Source organism: Pseudonaja textilis, chromosome 1 (assembly GCF_049901715.1).
Source record: "Pseudonaja textilis isolate UNSWEBS1 chromosome 1, rPseTex1.2, whole genome shotgun sequence".
In the NCBI taxonomy this organism is placed as follows: domain Eukaryota; kingdom Metazoa; phylum Chordata; class Lepidosauria; order Squamata; family Elapidae; genus Pseudonaja; species Pseudonaja textilis.
The window spans coordinates 220636458-220648965 of NC_141990.1; positions in this window are offsets into that span (position 1 = coordinate 220636458).

Genomic DNA, 12508 nt, shown 5'->3' on the forward strand with positions numbered 1-12508 from the left:
CGTATGTGCGAAACAACTAGCATGTACGTGCGAGGGGAACCTTTACCTTTAATGGCGTTTATAACATACACAATTAATGTTCCACCTCCTTTTAGATATAGCTTCAACCTAACCTGAGGGATCTAAAACTTCTCTCCAAACTAAAAAAGTTGTAATCAGATATCCAAACCCAAATATTTCCAAATTCTATGTGGGGAGCCAACATTTGTACAGCTGAAATAAATTAAGCATTCAATTTTCACAGCATATTCTAATTTCAGAACCTGAGAGTTCTCGGATTCAAGAGCACTAAGCTCTAGCCTTTTTCTCCCACTTACTAAAAACCGTCCATTTGAGGACTCCATCCAGATGCTCAAACAGCTTCAACTGCAGGAGGCTAGAAAAGTTAGCAGTGCCAAAAAAAAAAAAAAAAAAAAAACCTGGGAGGAAAAACAGGTTACCCTAAGAAAGATGACACAGGCCATCCTAGATTGCTGTTGCCAGGGGGAAGGTTTGTGCAAATGTTCTTTAGAATCAAAGAAAAAAAAAAGGAAAAGAGAGAAAGATGACATTCTCCACATACCCCCATGCTCACCCATAAAGCATGTTCTTTACATGTAAAAAAAAAGGGGGGGAGCATATCAAAGGAATCATGCTTTGCCCTGGTTTTTTTTTTCCCTTTTATGTCATTGTATATACCGCACTGGGTTCTTCCTCTTGACCTTTGCCACTGGAAAAGCATTTCATAAAAAAAATAATCCCTACGTTTACAGCTTAATAGATACCATTCACGACGAACCTTTGCCGTTTGCGTCTCCCTAGACGTTGAAACCGCGGGCTCAGGGTTTTTTTTGTCCCTGACACAGGACAATTCTGCTGATGCCCTGCTGATTTATTTATTTTTTTCCCCTCCAAAGCCCTCCACATCCACATAGCACTACTGTTTACCCCGAAAGAGGCATCAATGCCGGTATTGTAAGGAGAGTCGGGGACTGAATGAAGAGGGAGGGAAAGAAAAGCCAGGAATTGCTAAGCATGCAGGAGCCATTGATTCGGGCTTTCACTCACAAGCCTGGAGAGGGAAGAAAGAAGCAGTTGATGAAATGCAACCAGTTCAGAGCCCCCCCTCTCCCCACCCCCATTAGTGGGAGTGGGAATAGGCAAGAAGCAGGAAGTGATGAGGGTGCAGCAGCTCCCGCTAGACTCAGAAAAATAACCTTAGGAAATGAATGGGATTTTCACAGAATTAGCAACTATGTATAGGTAGCTCTTGACTTACAACTACCCGTTTCATTTAGCGACCATTTGAAGTTACAAGGGCACTGAAAAAAACGGTCTATGGTGGTTTTGCACATGACCATTGCAGGCTCCGCAGAGTCTTGTGATCAGAATTTGGGCACCTGGCAACAGGCATGTATTTACCATAGTGGCACGGCCCTGGGATCATGTGATCACCATTTGTAATCTTCCCAGATGCTTTCCAAAGAGTAAAGTCAATGGGAGAATCCCGATTCGCTTAATGACTGTATGATTCACTTAACAACTGCATTGTAAAATGGGGCCTTCGCTTTTGTTGTTTTTTTTATAAATAACCCAAGGCGGTGAACATACCCAATATCATCTTCCCTCTATTTTCTGCACAAAACAATCCAGTGAGATAGGTTGGACTAAGAATGAGTGACCAGCCCAAAATCACCCAGCTGGCTTTCAATGCTTAAGCCACACTAAAACTTAGTCTCCCACTTTCAAGCCTGGTGACTTAAAGGACTTTTAAAAATGTTTGGTTTATCACATTTAGGAACATTTAAAAAAGCAAAGATGGGGCAAAGATTAATAATTACGGTACTCAAGAGAAAGAAACTGAAAGGCATTATTTATTTATTTCTTCTTCTTCCTTTTCATCTTTTGTGAAGCTGTTTGCTTACAGATGTTTTTAATGCTCAAATAGATAACATCATCAGTTCAAGAGAGTGAGCAGATCTACCCCATTTATATACATTAGTTTGCCATGCTTGTTGGTGTGGTTTATTTTATCTTTAGAAGTTTTTGATAAGGGTATTGCTTTCTGATCATTTGTCTAGTGTTCATCCCTGCTTATCTGGACGTAGGCTGCTGGAGAGGATGTGTTCTGCTGCTTTTGTTTCCTTCTTGGCTTTTTGATTATCTTTTTTGAATGGTGGAAATCTGATTTATTTATATGCGTCTGTTGATGGCTTGTAGAGTTGTAATTGCAGGAATATTCCAATCTCAGATGGCAAACCTCAGATAAAGAATGTTTCCAAGCAAATACAACTCAGGTAAAAAAGTCACTAATCTAAAGGAGGATTAGAGAGAGGAAGTAAACATATGTTAGACTTTAACTAGAGATAATTAATTGTATGTATTACTGTGCTAAACAGTAACGAAAGTTAAGCAGTAACAAGTTAACCAATGATGGAGGATAACTAAAAATGTGTATAAATGCAAGACTAGACTCCAATAAAGATCATCATGATTCAGTTGTTCATGATCAAACAACTCAACTGCCTCATCATTACAATGGCTAATATTGCTGAATGCCAATCCTTCCAGAAATTCCCTAACATTTTGGGATTTGGGTTGATGTAGGATGCCCAATTTCCCAGTTAAAATTACGGTTGATTCTGACCATGTGTTGTAAAATAATGAGTTTTCATCATGTCTTCAAATTGCTAGTTGGTGTTCATGGATTCACCCTGCTAGTCTTCTACCTGTCTGTGTTATATGGTGGCTATTACGGTTCTTACTGTGTATTTTGTAGATAGAGAAGGCAGTTGTAATGTAAAATCACACATCACAGTCACATGTGTCTCTCTTAACAATCATATGGGACTTTATTTTATTTATTTTTATTTATTTTCCAGTCGTTTACAAGGTATAAGTATAAACATGAGTAAGAATACAGGAAATAGGTACGAATAAATTGGGACAATAGGACAGGGACGGTAGGCACATGATGGTGCACTTATGCACACCCCTTTCTTAACAACATGGCAGAAGTGAAATTGAAGTCATGTGAGGCCACACTTAACTACAGTGTCACTTAGCAACAGAATTCCCAGTCCCAATTATGGTCATTAAGTGAAGGCTATCAGTTCATTGTTGGTGTTCAAAAATTAGTAGCTCAAGAACTAGCAGTCCTGAATGAGAGCCTGCTTCCAAAGTGCCATGCTGAGTGGACCATCCCTGTGGTGATTGAAATTTCATGGTTCACTACATCAGGGTTCTGTGGAATCCTGAGGAATTTCATGAGAATTTGACGGGGGTTCTGACAAGAGACTAGGAGCAATAACCAAAAAAGTGCATTCGTTTTCTTATTACACCTCTGCTTCTTGTTCCACAATGTTTTTAAAAACACATTTTGGGGCCTGAAAATGTATGAAATCCTCTGAACTAAGAAGTGCCATTTCCAACTTGTTCCTAAGCAGACATGATTTGGCAAAGTCTTTTTTCTGCTATGTCCCACAAAGTTGCTGGGATTCCTCCCTGCTTTCCTGACTTATTTTAATCCTTGCAGTGAAAAAGGCTCAGGAGGAGCCCTGCAGTTCTGGCCTGCCTAATGGGGAACAGATAACAGGATCCCCAAAATCTCTTTGTAGAGAATTACTATATACTCTGTTCCCAAGATGCTTTTTCCAAAAGGCAACTGGACCTTCTTGTTGAATGTCAAACATTCTTTGAAAATGTTTTGCTTCTCATTCAAGAAGCTTCTTCAATTCAGGTCTTCTTGGATGAAAAGCAAAACATTTAAACAAAAAACAAAAAAGTCCAGTTGCCTTTTGGAAAAAAAACACTTTGGGGACAACCACAATGATCTGGATGGTGGAGACTCATCTCAACCATAGGGGTGAGGTACACCAGGGGTGTATATATCAGGGGTGTCAAACTCAAGGCCCCCAGGCCGAATCTGGCCAGTGGGGTGTTTAGATCTGCAGGGCCACCCTGGAAACAGCAAGGGACCGGCCTGCAGTGCCTCTGCCAGCGAAAATGGAGCTCCATTTTTGTTGGCAGAGGGTTGCAGGAGGCGGTCGCAGCCTGAAACAGAGCTCGGGAGCCCATCTTCACCACCAAAGGCCACCACAGGCACCCCTGACACAAGTCAAGCTGGCCACACCTATCCTGGCCACACACACCCATCCATCCGTCCCCCTGAGGTCAAACACAACCCTGATGTAGCCCTCAATGAAATAGAGTTTGACACTCCTGCTATATATTCAGTCTTGGAAGTCCCACAATTACATTCGAGGTGGAGTCAGAATATGCAAAATGAATTCAACATACTCTCCTGTGAGGGCTGCTATTCATAGGCTATCACTGATGATGCCACAGTGGCATCTTAGGGATCCATTTTAAATAGATCGCAAGGGTTAATGTTACTCTAGTTAAGCAAATTGGTCAAAACCCCAGACAGAATTCAGCGGGGCAGTTCTTACAATGCATGAAAGGAGAGTTTAGGAAGCCTTTGGAAGGAAGCATCAGAGGTGTTTTCCCTTATATTGTATACTACCGTAACTACCCATGAATGGCATTTGGTCTCTGAATTTATGTTTGGAAAACAGGAAAGCAAAAACTGAACATCTTTCAGATTGCAAAGAGAGGGGAAGATAATGCAAGATTCAAAAGCCTCTGGATAGTCCAAACCTATTTGTGCGTTGTTTTTTTTAAGGAATTGGCCATTATGCCTATCTCTTTGCATCGATATCCAGAGTTTAGAAGGAGTATATATTGCTAACACTTCTTTGTAACTACAATAATCCCAAACACATCTATCTAAAACAATCACATTTTTTCTTTTTATTCATCCGTCTTCTCCCTCCCCCTTCTGCCATTTATTTTTTATTTTGAGATTGCAATTGGGATAGGAACCTGTCAGGCCTCATATCTAGCAAATACTACATATCTGGATTGTAATATATAAATAATGAAGTAGAGCAACAACCAACAGTAGCACTTAAGGCACCAGGCAAGAAAAGGGGAGAAGGTCCCGAGTTCTAGTCCTGCCTTAAGCGCAAAGCTAGTTGGGTGACTTTGAGCCACTCACTCCCTCTCACTCTGGAAGGAGGTAGCAATGGCAAACCATTTGGGAAATCTTGCAAATAAAATTGCACGTACTTGTCCAGCCACCAGGAGTCAAGATTGACTTGAAGGAACACACAGAGAATAATAAATAACAACAACAACAACAGGACCATAAATGAAAAAGTTAAATTGCTCTGGGACTTCAGAATCCAGACAGATAGGCCCCTGCCACATAACACCCCAGATTTAACCACTGTCAATAAGAAAGCCAAAAAAGTCTGGATAGTGGATGTGGCAGTGCCTGGAGACAGCAGAATGGAAGAGAAAGACCTGGAGAAGATAACAAAATACAGAGACCTACAAATAGAAATAGAACGGCTATGGCAAAGGCAAGCAAGGGTAGTACCAATAGTGCAGTCCCAAAACAAGCGGAGCACCACTTGAACACCATCGGCATTGACAAAATCTGCCATCGGTCAATTGCAGAAGGCAGCTTTACTTGGAACAGCTTCCATCCTGCGGCGATATCTGTAACACCATCAAACATCCACATTTGCCTATCCCAGGTCCTCGGTAAGGACTCGATAGGTAGACAAAAATGCCAAATGCAGTCTGAACATCTGGCTGACTGTGCGATGAATAATAATAAAACAACTATTGACAAGGTTCAGCTCTGAAGCAGGGGAAGAGAAATTGTGCTTCCTAAACAGAATTCTGCAAGAAAAAGGTTGAGATGACCAGTGTGCCTTGGAGTGAGGCTACAGTATTTGAAATACAGGGAGTCCTCGATTTACAACAGTTCACTTAGTGACTGTTTGAAGTTAGAACAGCACTGAAGAAAGTGACATGTCCGTTTTTCACACCTATGGCTAAAAGACAAAATACAGAGGGATGAAAGAAACAATGTAATCTGCAAAATCAACTGTAACTATTGCAAGTAATCATACGTGGGACAAATATCACATCAATTAAAAAAACCAGGATCCACGAACACCGGCTGGCAGTCAAACGCCATGATCCCAAATCCTTAATCTTTAACCACAGAGACACCAAACCAGCATCAGTTCTGATTGGAACAACACACAAAAAATAACCATCGGCCATGCTACCACCCGCCACACTCATGAGTTCATCAAAGCCAGGCACTCCACAAGCAATTCCATCAACAGACCCATTGACCTACAACCAGCCTCCAAACCCCCCAGAATCCAAATCAACCACTCAGCCAGAGACAGCACCAACCCTCAACCAACTTGCACAACCCCGCCAGCAGTTCACCTCCCAATGACCTTGACCCGATATAATCTCATCACCAGGTTGGCGAACCTATGGCATGCGCGCTGGAGGTTGCCCGGAAGAGCCCCACTGCGCATGCATGTACGCCACCTGCCAGCTGATTGTTGGGTATCTGGCATGCATGCGGGAGTGTGGGGTATCCATGAGATGCATATGCATGCGCAAAGATGCACAGGGGTCTTGCGCATATGTGCAGGTGCATGGTGTGTGTGTAGGATCGCACGCGCATGTGCAGGGGACATGCATTGCCTTCTGAGTGCTGGCACACAAGCACGCACACGCAAGCGTGCATGCAATTTTCGGCACAGAAGTCCCAAAAGGTTAGCCACCACGGCCTTATCACAAGACCCATCACAAGACCCTCACTTGACACACTCCCACCTGAAGCCCTTATAAACAGAACAACACTGAAACCGACATCCCCTAAATTCTTCTGAAGGTGCTACCCAGCCTGGTAAAGAAACATTCAGAAACCAACCCACAAGCTTGGAGAACGAACCTCCACCCTCACACTTATGTCTGTTGAAGCATCCCCAGGATCAAAATCCAGGTGCTTGGCAAAACCAACTACCATTGCAGTATCCCAGGGCCACACGCGATCCCCTTTTTGCATCCCTTCCGACAAGCAAAGCCAAGTGGGGGAGACAGATTCACTTAACCCCCAGGTTACTAATTTAACAAACTGCAATGATGATTCACTTAACAACGGTGACATGAAAAGTCCTAAAATGGGGCAAAATTCACTTAACGGCTGCCTCACTTAGCGACAGAAATGTTGGGCTTAAATTGTAGTGGTAAGTTGAGGACTCCGTGTGTGCATGGGGCAGCTGTGCACGGGTTAGCTGGCGGAACTGCCTGCTACAGGAGACAGTTATGGCAGATGAACGCTATAGCGCCGGGATTAATCACACAGCAATTAAGAGAGGCGGCCATTATGTCGCACCCAAGGGCCCGTTCCGCTCCCTCCTTCGAATCACAAGGAGCGGCAGCAAAGAATAGAAATCTTCACTCCGCTATCCAGGACCACAGACGTCGTCGTGGGTTTATTTTTAGGCCTTCTATCCTCCAGCACTTCCGGCGAGATCTGGTAACATTATACAAGGAGAACTCTATCCAAGAAGTTACGTGGGATGGAGTACGTGCCACTGCGCGCCCTTCCGTCGATCTGGGCCGGAGGAACTGAGATCCTCAAGAATTTGGCCCTGTGCTCCTCAAGGAAAGGGAAAGAATTTGCAACCGATCCCTTACTGTAGGACAGACTCTACGTCCGGGGGAGCGGGAATCAAGGAAAGCGGTGCAAAAGCAGCCCAGAGGGGAAAATAGGTTCTTCCTGCAGGGACTGACCCGCCTCTCACCAACCGCGGCGCAAATGAAGCGTCGCGGCAAACTTAGTTAAGATTCCGGCGCATCTGCGCACTCTTCAAAAAGGGTCTTATGCGCCTTTCGTCGTTTGAAAGAGTTTTCTCTCTCCCTCCCTCTCTCTACCCCTCCCTCTCCTCTCTTCCGCTTTCTCTCGCTCTTCCCTCCTTTTCCTTCTCTCTCCCTCTCTCTTCCTCTCATCTCTCCCTCCCTTTCCTTCTCCCTCCCTTCATCTCCTCCCTTTCCCCCCTTCTTCCTCTCCTCTCTCCCGCTTTCTCTCGCTCCTCCCTCCTTTTCCTTCTCCCTCTCTCCCTTCATCTCCCCCTTTTCTCTTCTCTCTCTCTCCCTTCATCTCCTTCTCCCTTCTCCCTCTCTCTCCCTCCATCTCCTTCTCCCTCTTTCCCTCCCTCTCTTCCTCTCCCGCTTTCTCTCGCTCCTTCTCTCCCTCCTTTCATTTCCTCCCTTTCTCTCTTCCTCTCCTCTCCCTCCCTTTCCTTCTTTTTCCCTCCCTTCATCTCCTTCTCCCATTCTCTTCCTCTCCTCTCTCCCGCTTTCTCTCGCTCCTCCCTTTCCTTCTCCCTCCCTTCATCTCCTTCTCCCTCTTTCCCTCCCTCCCTCCCTCCCAACCCCGCTCTCTTTTTCTCCCTCTCTCTGTCAATCTCCCCCAAGGCTTTTTATACGAGTCCTTCTAATTCCTTATATTTAAGTTGGGAGGAATCTGTGTATGCCAGACCCCAAAGGAACGAAATGTTGCCGGTTGTTACGAAGCTGCGAATTGGGCTTCTTTTTTTTCTTTTCTTTTTTTTTTGCACCGAGGGCGTCCCGCTTCCACCGCTCGTAGCGTTACTTCCCCGTCCGTTTCGCCCGCGACTGCGGAGCCTTCTTGAAAGACGCTCCCTTGACCGTTTCAAGTCTCCCCTCCCTTCCCCTCCCGTCTTTCCAAAAGCGACGTTCGGTGCCTCCCAGTCCGCTGCGTCCCCGGATTTGAGGGCCGCTTTCGCTGCGAAAAGCAAACCGTTTCGGGGAGAACGGGCATTCCCCTGCCCCCACAAAGATTTAGCAGCTGGCGATTCCCTCGCCTCAGTTTCCCGCCCGTTCCCCTCGAATCTTCCCAAGTCTGGGGCGTCCAGCTTCCAGGCCCAAAAGCTTGTTTATGCGAAGAATTTCTCCTCTCTTAAAAGGGCGACGGCTGCATTGCACTAGGGACCAACCTCAAGCTGTTTCGTGTTTGCGCGCGCGCGCACACACACATACACACTCTCTCTCTCTCTCTCTCTCTCTCTCGGGAGCTATAGATATAGGAATGACACAATCCCACTTCCCTCCCAGTTCCTAATCAAGTGCAGGTTGAACATGCGTATAAGTTACACCCGATGTCAGCGGGGCTCGGAAAAACACCAAAAAGAGAGCAAAATGTGGTTGGGGCATTTGATTCACCGTAGCAACCAGCTCTCAGTTACAGCCATTTGGCAAATAATTTCCGGAGCGACAACCGCGCGTACTGTATTCTAATGCAAAGGCGAGTCTTTAGGATATAAGTTGAGGCTAAGCACTCGCTCGTTGTTCCAAGCTGTTCCGTGAACATTATATCTATATCTAGTATCTCTCTCTCTCTCTCTCTCTCTCTCTCTCTCTCTCTATCTATCTATCTATCTATCTATCTATCTATCTATCTATCTATCTATCTATCTATCTATCTATCTATCTACCTACCTACCTACCTATCTCTATCTATCTATCTATTTTCCAGCTGAGAAAACTGGAGAAATGTGCTTACAGTTAGAAAAACTGTAGAGGAGTTAGAGGAACCCCATTTTGCCTTCTGTTAACCCCCACATCCGTCAGTCTGCTTTGTGAGATACCAAAGATAATCCGCCATTGTTGATGTATGTCTAGGTCCTAGGAAGCTAGCTCTTCTGTGTTCAGAAATCTTGCCCAGACTTTTAACCAGTTAACAATCAAAATTTATTGACAATTTTGCAGGATACTTTCAAAGTGGGCTGAATTAAAACAAGTAAATGAACAAATTTTAGTGCTATAATGTGTAGTTTAGAAGCCAAACCAGAAACGCTATGAGGCAGTCTCCAGATGCCAGCCTGCCTCTAAATATGGTTGCAGGATAGAAAGATGCCTCAGCCCCCCACTTGTGAACACACCAGGGGGTTCCCATTTGCCCATGTGAGAAACAGAATGGGAGACTACCATGGGCCCTGTGGTCTGATCCAAGAGAGGGCTTATTACATGATTGGGTGGGTCCTACCCAGTGGTGGGGTTCAAATTTTTTTACTACCGTTCTGTGGGTGTGGCTTGGTGGGCGTGGCAGGGGAAAGATACTGTAAAATCTCCAATCAGAGGTGGTAGTTGCCGGTTCTCCGAACTACTCAAAATTTCTGCTACCGGTTCTTCAGAACTGGTCAGAACCTACTGAACACCTCTGGTCCTACCACATTACACTCCAATCTATATTTCTACTAATTGGTCCTGCTTAATGGGAATATAGTATTTGCACTCATTTTCTGAGGGGAAAACATACATTCTTGAAATATCAACTCTTCATGTTTGCTATTCAACTCGGTTAATTGGGCTGCAAATCAACCAAAGCTATTCACAAGATCTATTGCCCTGTGCAACACCACAAATGGAACTGCCAAGTCTACGTGTCTATGCTACATATTTACAGATTTGTTCCCTTCCACAATCTTAATCCTCCCTTCAAATATACCTTAACCTCTCCCTCCCTCCTTCTCTTCTCTCTCATCTTTGCCCCGTTTATATTTATATGTGCTTAGAAATTCCTTTGGGGCAGGGTTCCTCTTTTAACATTTAGATGCCTTTATTTGGAGTGGCCTTGTTTAGTGTCCCACCTGATAGGTATTCCATCTATAGCACATCTTAACCTGGAAAGGAATCTTTCCTCCTTTAAATCCTTGCAAACTGGGGAATAAGCTTGTGTATATAATTTATCTACCTCAAAGACTGCTCCTCCAAGTGTATGAGCTACCTGCATTTGTCTAAAATCACAGAAAAGATTTTGTTTTTGTATCGTAGTCATGCCACTAAAACTGACTGCAAACTTAGGAAACAAAAATAGAATGTAATATATCCTTTGGACTGGAGGAATCACACACATATACAAAAACACAACCCAACATATTGGTGGCCCTTGTCCTGTTCCTTTTTTTCCTTCCTGTGATCCTTCCTCCTTCCTTCCTTTTCTGTGCAATTGTCTCTAATATTCCCCCTCCCACACACACACTAGCACAAGCACAAGCTAGGAGGCAGGAGGCAAATGGTATTTGTGATGACACAACCATACAACTGCTGCGACTTACAACTTTGTGTCAGATACCATGTCACTGACTCTGTAATGGTGTGTCATTTGCATACTGATGTCATCATCTGCAGGTTTTCCCACCTCCCCTTTAGGTATTTTTGGCACTGCTGCCTGCAGAGGAAAAGAGGGCAGGACTGGAACTCTGCCTTCATTATGATTTCTATGGTTCTGATTTTTTTTTTAAATAAATGTGACTGGGCACCAAGTATATAGAATTTGAGGTGCTGCTTGGCTCTGAATCTGCATTGAGTGATCCAGCCATACTCCTGTGGGGAGGGCTGGATATCCCGATCAGTTCTCCTCCCTGCAGAACTGCTGCTTGTCCAGCTAGATCTGCTAATGTGACTTCTTTTGATCTTGCCTGATTTCCTTCTCATTCTTGTGGGTCTTCCTTCCTTTGAAGGAAACCAGGCAGAAGTGGTTTTGCTTCCCCATGTGTGGTTGGGATGCGATTCTAGCCAAGAAGGAAAGTGCAGACTTACTGCCCTTATCCAGTGGCTCAGGTGAGAGGAGCGGGGGCGGGAGGGTTAATCCTTGGCCATTTTGGCTGGGAATGCCTCTGTCTCTTTTGCCCCACAAAATCTCTGCCTCAACAGGGAACACGGAAATGACCAGCAAACAGATTGGCTGAAGTGCTTAGACCAATGACCAGGCTGGGTTTGCTTTTCATGCTAAGCCATCATCACATGACCACAACAACCATGACCTGGGTGACAGAGAATCTCCATAGACCATTATCACATGGTTTTCTTGCTTATTTGTGATGCATAGGCTGTTGGGTGAACTCAGCCACTTGATGTGGTTATAAACCTTACGGCTCCAGTTGATGAGCGTAACCCAGTCTTTTTATGGGACACTCAACAAGCTATGGTTGAACAAAATTTACCTCTGTGGCTCTCTATGGGGAGGGCAGAGAGGATGAACTTAATCTGGCAGGTTTTTTCCTAAAGTCTCCATATTATGTCTTTATTTTATGGCCATGATAAACTACCTACCTCCACGTACTTCATTCCTATTAATCAAAACAGAAAGGGATTATTCAGAAATTTAACTACTAAGAAAACAGACAGGGTGTCCATGGAGATTCTCAGTTATCCGAGTCATGGTTGTCTCAAAGGTGCTTTTTCGAGAGGCAACTGGACTTTCTTGTTTTTCTTTGAAGACATTTCACTTCCTATCCTAGAAGCCGAAGAATCCAAGAAGCTGAAGAAGCTTCTTGGATGAGAAGCAAAACGTCTTCAAAGAAAAACCATAAAGTCCAGATGCCACTTGTAAAAGGGAAACACAGACAGGGTATGTCCACATTCTGTGTGCCAGAAACTACAGAATGACTGATACTGTTTTATGATGAAGCCCTGTCCATTTTGTACATGCCTCCATCATAATACATCCATCAAATGCATAACATTCTTTTTCAGTCAGTACAACACAGGGCTTGTGTTGTTGAGATAGGCAGTCGTAGAAATGGACATAAATAAAATATGAGTTAAATAATGTGTGAAC